At 42.0% G+C, this 12,515-nt stretch overlaps 1 non-coding gene across 1 annotated transcript; it reads left to right on the top strand.

Annotated features, from left to right (window-relative positions):
- Positions 1-7,955: 7,955 nt before the first annotated feature.
- LOC128597870 (U6 spliceosomal RNA) lies at positions 7,956-8,062 on the top strand. Its single transcript, XR_008383425.1, has one exon. It is a non-coding gene; the product is annotated as a U6 spliceosomal RNA (small nuclear RNA).
- Positions 8,063-12,515: the final 4,453 nt, after the last annotated feature.

The raw sequence follows: 12,515 nt of genomic DNA on the forward strand, positions 1-12,515 counted from the left end.
GCCTGCTGTTGCCTAAGGACCAAGGAAAGAACAAGTTAGGATTTTTTTTTTTTTTTGAAGTTAGGAGGTCTATTTTTTTTATTATTTTGCAGTCAGTAGGGTCCTTTTTTGCAGTTAAGGGGGGCCTTTTTTTCTGAAGTTAGGAGGTCTTTTTTTTTTTGCAGATGGGGGCATCTTTTTTTTTTGAAGTTAGAAGAGCCTTTTTTAAAAAGTTGATTAGTTGGTTGGGGGTGGTTTCTAGGGGGGGTTGCATCACAGTGATAACGCAAATAGTCAGCGCTCAGTGCTAATGCAAATTGTCAGTGCTCAGAGGTAATGCAAATGGTCAGAGCTCAGAGGTAATGCAAATAGTGCTCAGTGGTAATGATAATTGTAAGTGCTCAGTGTTAATGCAAATTGTTAGCCCTCAGTATTAATGCAAATTGTCAGCAGTCAGTGTTAATGCAAATGGTCAGTGCTATCGCATGGGGGCCCCAAACTGGTAATCTGCCTAGGGCCCCATGGGAACTTAATCCAGCTCTGCAGACAGCTGAGGAGTAGAAAACCCAATTTAATTGACAGTAAGTGTTTTTATATTCTGATTGCTATTCAGTTGTGTACGATGTTGTATGTTGTGTGCTGTGTAAACCCCGGTTCACACTGTTGCGATCTCTGAGTAGATTCAGAAGAAAAAAGGCATACGTGCCTTCTTTTTTCCTGCAATGGAATCTGATCGCATGGGTCTTCTCACATGGGTCTTCATTGCAGATCAATTATCACTGATCGAGTTCACAGATTGCAGTGCAGTTCACACAGGGTGGTGTGAACTGGAAAGGTGGTGGAGGAACCGGCTCTGTAATCGTGCCTGTTCCCACACAGCACCAGTGTGAGCCTGAGGTAAAAGCGGAGTTCCACCACATGGGCACTGGTGAGGCTGAAATGATGTGGACTGGCAAGGCTGCATTGATGGACACTGCTCAGACTGCATTGATGGGCAGGGCAGTCTATATGTCTCTGTGTGGGCAAAGTTATTGCTGGTATATTGTTTTTGGAGTGCTGTATATATATATATATGTATATATATGTATGTATGTATGTATGTATGTATGTATGTATTTTACTAATAGCAATTTGGAATCCCTAGGAAACAAGGATATCAAGAAAGAGAAAAATTGACTCAGAGTGTAGGATATTCAAAGAACAGTGGACTTATGATTACTTTTTCATGCAGTACAAGGAAAGAGCTGTGTGTTTGATATGCCAGAATACAGTGTCTGTGTTCAAAGAATACAATTTGTGTCGACACTATAAACTCAACATAAAGATAAATATGATTGTTTGGTTGGAGGAGTGAGAAAAGATAAAATACTAAAACTAAAATATACATTGACAACTCAGCAAAATACTTTTGTGAAGCAGAAACAGCTAAATACTTCATCACTGTGAGCAAGTTTTCAAGTTGCCAAGCTAACAGTGTGCACTGGCAGACCATTCGTGGAGGGAGAATTTGTTAAAGAATGCCTTCTTTCTGTTGCCAAAGAGATGTGTCCAGAGAAGGCTGATTTATTTAGTACAGTGAGTCTTTCAGAATCCTCATTTACATGAAGGATTGAAGAAATGGGAGACAATTTGCATCAGCATTTGCAAAACTCAGCAAAAAAACTTTCTTGTTTTTCCTTGGCACTTGACGAAAGCAACGATGTTTGTGATTCTGCACAACTTCTAATTTTTATTCGTGGGATGAATGACTATTTCGAAGTCACAGAAGAGCTTGCTGCACTGCAAAGCATCAAAGGAACAACTACAGGAGAGGATATCTATGAAAAGGTTTGCCAAACTGTGAATAGTTTGGAGTTGGACTGGGCAAAACTAGCCAGTGAGACAACTGATGGTGCTCCTAACATGGTGGGGTCTAAGAAAGGAGTAATTGCTCGCATTAACCAAGAGATGGACAAACATAACCACTCTCATCCAATAGCCATACACTGCCTCATCCACCAACAAGCGCTGTGTAGTAAATCACTGAAGTGGGACTCTGTTATGAAAACTGTGGTATCTTGTGTTAACTTCGTTAGAGGTAATGCACTAAACCACAAACAATTTCAGGAATTTCTGTCTGAGCTAAATGTTGCCAGTGAAGATGTTCCGTACCACATAGAAGTCTGTTGGCTGAGTCGAGGGAGAGTTTTGAAACATTTCTATGACTTACTTCCACAGACTACAGCTTTTCTGCTTTCAAAAAACAAAGAAGTACCAGAGCTCAATGATGCAGAATGGAAATAGCACCTTGCCTTTCTGACAGAGCTACTCAACAGTTTCAATGTGAAACTTCAAGAAAAGGGGAAGAAAAGGGGAAGCTCATCATGTGATATGCAATCACATGTGAAAGCATTTGAAGTAAAATTAGGCCTCCTCATCAAACAAGTGAAGGAGGAAAATTTCTGCCATCTCCCCACAACTCAAAATCTGTTACCAGAAAATCCATTGGTTGCATTCCCAAATAAAACATATGTGGATTCACTGGAAAAGTTGCAAAAGGAGTTCCGATTTAGATTTAAAGAGCTTCATCTCCATGAATAGGAAATACAGCTTTTCCGTAATCCATTTTCTATTGACATTGAACATGTGGATACGATTTACCAAATGGAACTGGCTGAACTGCAGAATTGTGACTCTCTGAAAGACGCATTTAAGTCAAGCAGGCTTCCTAATTTCTATGCATCTCTCCCCTCTGAGACATATCCTAATCTCAGGAACCAAGCACTCAAAATGGCAACCATCTTTGTTAGCACTTACGTCTGTGAACAGACTTTTTCCAGAATGAAACATCTGAAATCTCTAACCAGATCTAGACTAACTAATGCACACTTGCATCACTTGTTACGACTAGCAGTGACAAATATGGAACCGGACATTGACCATCTCATTAGCCAAAAGCAGGCCCATAGTTCCCATTGAAATACTGGTAAGTTTGTTGATTTAACTTTACTTGTTCTTCATTTTAAATATTGTATTTGTTCCCATTTTGTCTTTTTACTTCAAAATAAGATATGTGCAGTGTGCATAGGAATTAGTTCATAGTATTTTTTTTTTAACTATAGTTTGGCCCTCCAACAGTCTGAGGGACAGTGAACTGGCCCCCTGTTTAAAACATTTGAGGACCCCTATTCTATAACATTCTTGGGGTGCTCCCCTCCTATCACACATGCATGTCAGCTGACCCTCCATGTTATGGATTGTCTCTGTTATGAATTAAATTGTGCCCCACCCCAATATTCATATATGGAAGCCCGCAGGACTTCAGAATATACTCTTATTTGGAACAGAGGTCATTGCAGATGTAATTATCTAAGCTAAAATGAAGTCATATTGGGGCAGGGTTGGCTCTATCCAATACGGCTGTTATCCTTGTACAAAGAGAAAATTTGGATGCAGACACAGCACAGGTAGAACAAATTTGACATAAAACTGAAGGCAGAGAGCTGGGTGGCATTTCTATAAGCCAAGCTATGTCCAAGATTACCAGCAAAACACTAGAAGCCCTGGGAGAGGTGTGGAATTGATTTCCCCTCAAGCCTTCATAGCCTTCCCCCTCATAGCCTGCAGACCAAAACAATTCTGCTGACACCCTGATCTGGAAGCAGCCTCCAGAATGGCCAATGAATCGGTTTATAGTACTTTGTTACAGGTGGCCCCAGGAAACTTGCTGGGCCGGGGCTCTCAATTTGACTATGAACCTATTTCAGCTACAATTGCTTTTTCCTTTGAGATCCTCCTTGGCATCTGTGGGGCACCACTGGATTTTACTAATCCAGTACCAGATTTTACACAAATATCTTCTTCTGTGATTCCTGCACCTCTAACCTGTGAATTTGGAGAGGTTTCAGGTCCCCAGGGGAGCCTTATTTTCTACCCTGAATTCTTGGCAAAGAGCAGTTTCCTTGCTTGCTCTTAAGCTGGTGGGATGCGGTTGTCCAGTCTTCCTTACACTGAACAGGCCACACTTCCAGACTTCCAAATCTAACCTTTATGCAGGAATCTTTGTTTTTGTCCCCTAGGACTATCATCTCCTGTCCCTCTATTGGCATGAAAACCCCAGCTATTAGCACAGTGGATAAAATAAGTCCAATTCACCTGCTGCCACAGGACCAATTCATGAGCAGATCACCTAGCTCTGAATCATATTATACAGCAGGGGTCCTCAAACTATGGCCCGTGGGCCACATGTAGCGGTGTGAATTGTATTTTTGTCCATTTTGTTTTTTACTTCAAAATAAGATATGTGCAGTGTGCGTAGGAATTTGTTCATTTTTTTTTTTAAAACTATAGTCCGGCTCTCCAACGGTCTGAGGGACAGTGAATTGGCCCCCTGTTTAAAAAATTTGAGGACGCCTGTTATACAGGATGGCCAGACAGTTTGTGTGCAATTTAAATAGTACGGCCACCTTATATATTTCATCACCTGGGGATTTGGGTTTTCTTCTTTAGATCTTGGCTTAAAAAAAAAAAATCTTATTTATTTTATTCAGCGTATCTTTCCCTGAGGGGTTAGGAGGTAGGGAATTAGATCAGTCTACCATTTTGCTGAAAATGGAATAGGCATTAAAAAGAAGCCCACTTTCTAGAGCAGTGTTTTTCAACCTTTTTTATCTTGACCCTACAGTTAAACTTCCACAGCATACGTAAATTTTGTTGATCAAACAGAAAAGAGTAAAAAAACATATACTTACTGTGCTTTGAGCTTCTTTCAAAAATAATTTAATGATGATCTTTACAATTTTTCCTGGCACACCTAAGATCCTCTCACAGTACATTGGTTAAAAATCACTTTTCTAGAGAAAGCAAAGGCCTTTGCGCTGGGGCGGTACTCACATCTAGGGGAGTGCTTTGCTGTCTTCTCGGGGCATGGTCCCGCCAAGCCGCTGATGAGAATGGAGAGGGGTGAAGTACATTTAAACACCGTTGCTTCAGGGGCCTGTGGTTCCTCCACAGGCAGGTCCTTAGCATGACCCTCTCCCCTCCCTCATTCATACCTATCAGGGACCTTCAATACTCAGGGAAATTTAGAGTACACTGCCACACTGGAAACTGAAAATGACTTCCATTTCCCACCTCCTTGGGAAGAGAGACAGAAGGGAGCCAAGTACAGAAAATCCAAACTCCTTAAGTCAGGGTCAGAGCGTCAGGAATATCTCACTAAACCGATAATCCGTGTTAATCATCACAATTAAGAGGACCTGCCCACTCTCTTTAACATTGTTTCCATCATGAGCTAAAGGTGCCCACATCTCTGAGTGGTAGCCTGATTTCTCAGATAAAGGAAGCAGTGCAGAGTTGATACTTTACAGCCTTCTGAGAACCTGAAGTGCCCCTCAGTGGTCTCAGCAATCCCACATGCATCAATAAGATTTGGTGCTGCTAAATAAGATTTAGCCGACTGGTTAGCCAGCCCAAGATGTTCCAGAATAGCTTTCATTATGGCACATTGAGGATCAGGTCTCAATGATTCCTCTGAGAGGGGAAGCTTGAGTTTTCCATCAGGTGACAGGTTCTGTATTACTGAGAGTAACAGTTTGTAGTTATTAGGGTCGTTTTGAAAGCAGACCCAGGGACATCAAAAGAATTCACATCATTTGAACATCTGTAAGAATGAACAGCTTGGCTATGTGAAGAGCTTGGCTATCAGGCAAGGCAGGACAAAACCCTTTCTCCTTGTTTCCTGCCTGTGCAGATGTAAAAATTAAACACAAACAATTTTACATTCTCTGGATAGAAGTAATGTCACTCACTGCTGAAATGAAAATAGAATTGGCTGTAGGCCCTGAGAGTGTCATTCACTGTGACTCAAAATCTGTTGAGCAGCCGTTCTCACAAAGGGGAGAGGCACACATCGTGCTCTGCTGTTGCTATGGTAACAAGTCCCCCACTCTCATCCCTGTTCCTCTCCGCCCTTCCCCCTCCTCTTCCAGGGAGACGAACTAAATTTCCCTAGTGCTACAGCCCAGTGAAATAGAGGCTGCCACAGCTTGTCCCTCTTTGAGATGGGGGCTTTTGAAGGACAGCCGTCTGAGTGACCTCAGATACAGTGTTCCTTGCATGGGTGCTGGGCCTCTCTCTCCCATTCAATCCTATCAGCTCCTGCTGTCCCCACCGAGGTCCTGCTCAGAAGGAGTGATTTCACCTAATCCCAGCAAAACCCTCCCTGTCACACAGTTCCCAGTTCCCAAGATTTCTTCCTGGGCTACACTGCTGCTTGCTCTTTAACCTCTTAAAGCCCAAAGGGTTCATCCCGACCCCTTCTCCTTCAGTAGTTTGAGTATCATACCACCAGAAAGGGCTCACGTTTTAGGAACAAAAACAGAGCTACCCACCTTTCCGGGGGACAAGGAGGATCTAGACTTCAGGAACACCAAGACTTATCTGCCACCCTTGGAGTGTAACCAGGACAATACTTTTCATTTCTTCCTTACTTTCTCTTTTTTATTTCTTCTTCTTCCTTACTTTCTATTTCTTTTTTTTTTTTTAGTTTTATACTTATGTTTATTAATTTTTTCAAATATCATATATAATATACTGTGCCACTTAATGTTATTTAATGACTTTTAAGTTTAATTCACATGTAATAATTGTACAAATTTATGGGATTCAGACTGATATTTCAGTACATGTATATAATGTGTAATAATCAAATCAAAGTAATTAGCATATCCAGCACCTCAAATATTTACCATTTCTTTGTGCTAAGAACATTCAAAATTCTCTCTTCTAGCTTTTTGAGAATATATAATAAATTATAGTTAACCACATTCACCAGACAGTGCTGCAGAGCACCAGAACTCATTCCTCCTACACAGCTGTCATCTCTTTTCTAAATAGAGTAAAGGACACTTTTACTACAAGAGGGACACACAAACATTAAAAGTTCCAGAGGGTCTTCTTGATGCACAGAAAACAAAATTCAAGTTTCTTACACCAAAAATTAGGTACCCAGGACTTTGAGATCTGACTTTTCTGTTAGTTCTCTGAGCTTAACTATCTCTATGCACATGAATTACTGTTTAGTGACAATGAACTTCAGTTTATCTGCCGTTAAATTGTTTAGGAAGCTGGAATTAAAATAGATTTTTTTTCATTTTTTAAACCACTTTAGACATGAATCTCATCAAAAGGCATTGATTTCTGCCATTTTTAGTAAAGTGTTTTGAATTTGGTGTAACTGTTTTATTTTTTATGGCTCACTTGTCTTGCTCTGTATCATACAGGCACACCGTGAGTGGGGGAGAAGGATGTAGGGGCTATCTACGCCTAGCCCCAAACTGTTAAGATCGTTGCATTTGTTCTGCTTGTCACAATGTATTCCATCTTCTTCCTGCTGTCAATGCCAATCTTCTTCAATTAATGTTTTTCATAATCTCCTATTATGTAAGAAATGAATCAGCAGTTCAAACTAGTTAATATCATGGCTAAAGAAAGAGTAAATTGACTCTGAGTGAGTCGGTTCTCTGCCTACTTCCTCCTGGTTGACACTTTAAAAGATTGACTCTAGCCGAAGTTTTTAAGAGTGGTCTTTTGTTCTTTCTTGACTATTCTCTATATTCTGGACACTTAAAGTTTTCTATATATGATCTTTCAGAGGACTGTGGAGAGTACAATTGTGGATGTATTCTCGAAGATTCCATGCATGCCAGTGTGAACTTGGGCACCCTTTCTTTTTTTTCTTTGTGCTCTTCATCTCCCAGCTAATAGCGTCCTGCCTCTTCTCTGTAAGCATCCATGATGACAGCATATCATACACAAAGAAAATTGGCCCTCGAAATTGGCCCACCCAATTGAATTCCTAATTTTTCTTGCTATATCAGCTCAGAATGTCACATAGCTGAACTTCAAAGTCGTCATCTATTTAAAAACACTATGGTGTTGTGAAAATTGAAAATGATGATGCTTGTAAAAGTATCTTCGAAAAATATCCTTCTTCAGTGCTCACTTCGGCAGCCCATATACTAACATTGGAACAAGACGGAGAAGATTAGCATGGCCCCTGGGCAAGGATGACATGCAAATTCATGATGCGTTCCATATGTTTTTTGTATTAACCTGGATGGAGTTGAAACACATTCTTCTCCGTAAAGTATCACAAGAATGAAAAAGCAAATATCCAATGTACTCAATACTAATAGGAAGCCAGTAGATGATCTAATTCACACCCACTTAAGAGAAAAGCTCATTTCTATTCAAGTTGGGATGAGGGAGAACAGGAGAGGCAGGGAGCGTCTGAGGTGCTCCCACTGAACGGGCACAATGTAGGGGTGTATTGGCATACTTTTGGGGTGCAGGACACAGCTACAACAGGGACAAATTCAAATATTGTGATTTGGTTGATTGTAACCTCACATTAACCTGAAATAAAAAAAACATAAAAAAAGTTATTATTCAAAGCAACATTTCACACGTCCATACTGCCTCTATTTTATTCTTCCTCAAAGAATAAAGAAGGTATACTGTGACAGACACGGAATTAGGCTTCTTATGTTTTTTTTCCTTTAATCTCACAAAAATCCTACTTTATGCTCTTCATAATGCTAATTATTATCCTCATTTTGAGAATGAGAAAACCAAAGCTTAGAAAGTCTATGTAATTAGCCCAAGGTCATGCAGCTGATAAATGTGAGAGTCAGGGTTTAAGTTCAGGCAGACTGACTCCAGACTCCAGACCCCAGCCTTGAGTCTCTGCGCAATGTCAGAATTCAGATATTTTGGCTGGGGGCTGGTGGGACTGAGGGTCAGGGAAAGGGAAGGAGTGATTTAGGAGAAGGGATTAGCAAGAGCCCCTCAGGTCACACCCCAGAGCCGGCCCTCACTGCAGGTTCCCACAGCCAGTCTTTAGAGTTTACTTTGGAAAGAACACAAATTCCCTGTTTTCTCATGGGCCTGGTGGGTTTCTATGGCTGCCAGGTTGTAGCCAGCACCCCAACTTCTCCATGATGGAAAAAGGTTGGGGCAGGCTAGGCCACAGCACTCATGTTTCCATCTGGTGTCCAGATCATCCCAATTGACACCTAAAGCCTCTTCACAACCCAGCTACTAAAAACTTTCAAATTTGTCACTCACGTTAACAATCTGTAGCATTAGATATTTCTTTTCTTTTCTTTCTTTTTTTTTAGAGACAGAGTCTTACTTTGTCACCCTCGGTAGAGTGCTGTGGTGTCACAGCTCACAGCAACCTCCCACTCCTGGGCTTAAGCGATTCTCTTGCCTCAGCCTCCCGAGTAGCTGGGACTACAGGCGCCCGCCACCACCCCTGGCTATTTTTTGGTTGCAGTTTGCCCGGGGCCAGGTTCAAACCCACCACCTTCAGTATATGGGACCAGCGCCCTACTCACTGAGCCACAGGTGCTGCCCAGCATTAGATACTTCACTGCAAGTGAAACAGGTTTATTTGAAAAGCAGACAGCAGATGACAATCTGATAGAAAGCTGTCATTTTGAGCTGTTGATAAGTCATTAGTTTACAAATATTGTCTGTGCCTGCCCACTTCCTACAGCCATGCCCAACCCCCAGTATCAAAGCCCCATGACCAAAAGAATACTGAGTCATAATCTAAAGAACTCAGAAATCACAGCCCCTCTGGTAGAGATTTCCCTACAACCTGGACCATGTGAACAAAACAGGGCTGTCAGGGGACTGCGAGGACCATAGGCAGGACGGGCAAGTTCAGGTCAGAGAGAACCACTGCTTCTCCCCCACGGTTTCCCACTTGCTCCAACATTTACTGACTGACCAGAACTGGCGGCATTTAAAAAAAAATTAACACCAGTAATATACATTTTTCTTATACAACGAACACTGTGGATAGCTAATCCTTACGATAAGCGTTAGTTGTATTTGACAAAGTTACCACTGTTCAAGAACTTGTCAAAGGCCACACAGCCAGGAGACAGAAACTGGGATTCAAATCCAGGTCCAGCCTGGGTGCCTGGCCATGTGTCAGCCCTACCCTTACTGTGCAAGGCCTGAATCCTAGTACCATATGTGACAAGATGAATTACACCGCCTGTAAAATACCCAGCTAGGTCACTGTTTTTGCACACTAAGCTTTGGAAGCAGGAGAAAAGAGGCACCATTAAGGCACACATATCCCCCTGCTGCTAACAGCTAGATGAGATGGCAGTGCTGGCTTTCTGCAGAAACAGCACATTTTTTTTTTTTTTTTTTTTTTTTTGTTTTTTGTTTTTTTTTTTTTGGCCGGGGCTAGGTTTGAACCCGCCACCTCCGGCATATGGGACCGGCGCCCTACTCCTTGAGCCATAGGTGCCACCCAGAAACAGCACATTTTAAAGCCAGCATCAAATGCACTCACTCAAGGAGGCCCTTTCTCTCCTCACTCCACCCTGAAATGCCTAAAGTGAGCTTCTATTTCCCACTAATTATATCTTCAGCATTTTATTCCCAGACTTGCCCTAACCGAGGGAAGAAACCGAAGGCCAAAATTAGCAAATAACACACTTGCTCATTAGATTGTCATGAGTTGGAACCTGCTCAACTTCAACGCTTGGAACAGAGGCACAGCAAAGAGTCTGAAAAATACAACTAATATCAAGTTCCCATTATGTCCCTGACTGCTCAAGCCCTCTGGCTCCCTTTCAATTCATCAGACCCATCATAAATGCCACAATGTGGCCTTTGAGGTCTTCTGTTGACTCTCTCTCCAGTTTTCTCTATTCAAGCCTTTGGGTTTCCCCCACAAATCTCCCTTCCCTCTCCCTGAAACTCCTCCCATCTCTGTGCCTAGGTTTGTGCTTGTAACACCCTCTCCTTTCTGTGTTCCTCCTCTGATGCCATCATTTCTTCTAAAACTCAGAAGAAAAGACTGCTAGAAGGCTTTCCTGACTACCCTATCCCCGCCATTCTTCCAATTAGCACTTAGTCAGCAGGCCAGCCTTTACTAGCACCCCCCAGGAGTCCTCCAGCTCCTTTCTGGCCAGCACCTACTGAACCCTTTCTATGCACTCAGCACTACCGTGGTTTTTGTACCACCCTATTTCTCTATTCCCCTTCACAGAAAATCTCCTCAAATAAGCTGTTTGTGCTCATGTCTCAATTCCTGTCCTCTCATGCTGTTTTGAACTAACTTCAAACTCTTGACCCCATCTCTCCCTGCAATTGTTCTTTTCAAGGTCAGTAATGATCTCTATGCGACTAAATCCAATGGTCAATTTTTAATCCTCTTCTTCACTAATCTCTCAAGAATTTTTTTTTTTTTGTAGAGACAGAGTCTCACTTTATGGCCCTCAGTAGAGTGCCGTGGCCTCACACAGCTCACAGCAACCTCCAACTCCTGGGCTTAGGCGATTCTCTTGCCTCAGCCTCCCGAGTAGCTGGGACTACAGGCGCCCGCCATAACGCCCAGCTATTTTTTTGGTTGCAGTTTGGCCGGGGCCGGGCTTGAACCCACCACCCTTGGTATATGGGGCCGGCGCCTTACTGACTGAGCCACAAGCGCCGCCCACTCTCTCAACAATTTTTGATACGAGCACCTGACTCATTTTTCCTTAAGAGAGGTAAGGTTATATTCAATAAAATACTTTTCTTCATATTTCACCTTATGAAATAAAGGCTGAGTAAGTACACTTTTATATGTTCACAAAATAATTATGTCAGCTAAAATGTAGTCTGGTCCAAGGATGGTGATTCAAACAATTATTGTTGCTGTTACCAAAGTATTTTCCCCCGGTGGTGAATAACTTTTGATAAAATTCTGAACAAAACAAATTATAATATTCCTTTGATTTAAATGATTAAATATTAAGTGTATATTAAGCTGTATTAAGAATTCTTGGTAAAATGGAGATGAGGTCTAGGCTCTAATAATTTTTTCCCACTTAAGTAAATGCCTGCCAGGACACTTAAAATGTGTGTGGGACGTAAGGTAATTCATTCTGCTTGACAGTCTCCTGTACTTTGTGAAATATCTAATATCGGGTGGCGCCTGTGGCTCAAGGAGTAGGGCACCGGTCCCATATGCTGGAGGTGGCGGGTTCAAACCTAGCCCCGGCCAAAATAAAAAAAAAAAAAAAGAAAAGAAATATCTAATATTGCTGGCCGTGGCCCATGAAATGATAGTAGAGCTCCCAAATATTAAAAAAAATGAAAATGCCCCTTAAAATTTGCACAGTGATCCTTAGGAGGGTGTTACTATGTTGGGAGACAATTCTCCAGAGATCTCTCTCATCTCGGCATGGTGCATAAACAGACACAAAAGACAGCTGGCTTTACTCTGGACTATCTTTTCAAGAATGTTTGTATAGCAAACAGCTTTGGAACATGGAAATAATAGGTTTTTGGAGCAATGGATAGGCATGCTTCTTGCCAGTTATAAAAGATTCATGTTTTCGGCTCGGCGCCTGTGGCTCAAGCAGCTAAGGCACCAGCCACATACACCTGAGCTGGCAGGTTCGAATCCAGCCAGACAACAATGACGGCTGCAACCAAAAAATAGCCGGGCATTGTGGCGGGCACCTGTAGTCCCAGCTACTTGG

This window comes from Nycticebus coucang, chromosome 10 (genome assembly GCF_027406575.1).
Source record: "Nycticebus coucang isolate mNycCou1 chromosome 10, mNycCou1.pri, whole genome shotgun sequence".
Taxonomy (NCBI): domain Eukaryota; kingdom Metazoa; phylum Chordata; class Mammalia; order Primates; family Lorisidae; genus Nycticebus; species Nycticebus coucang.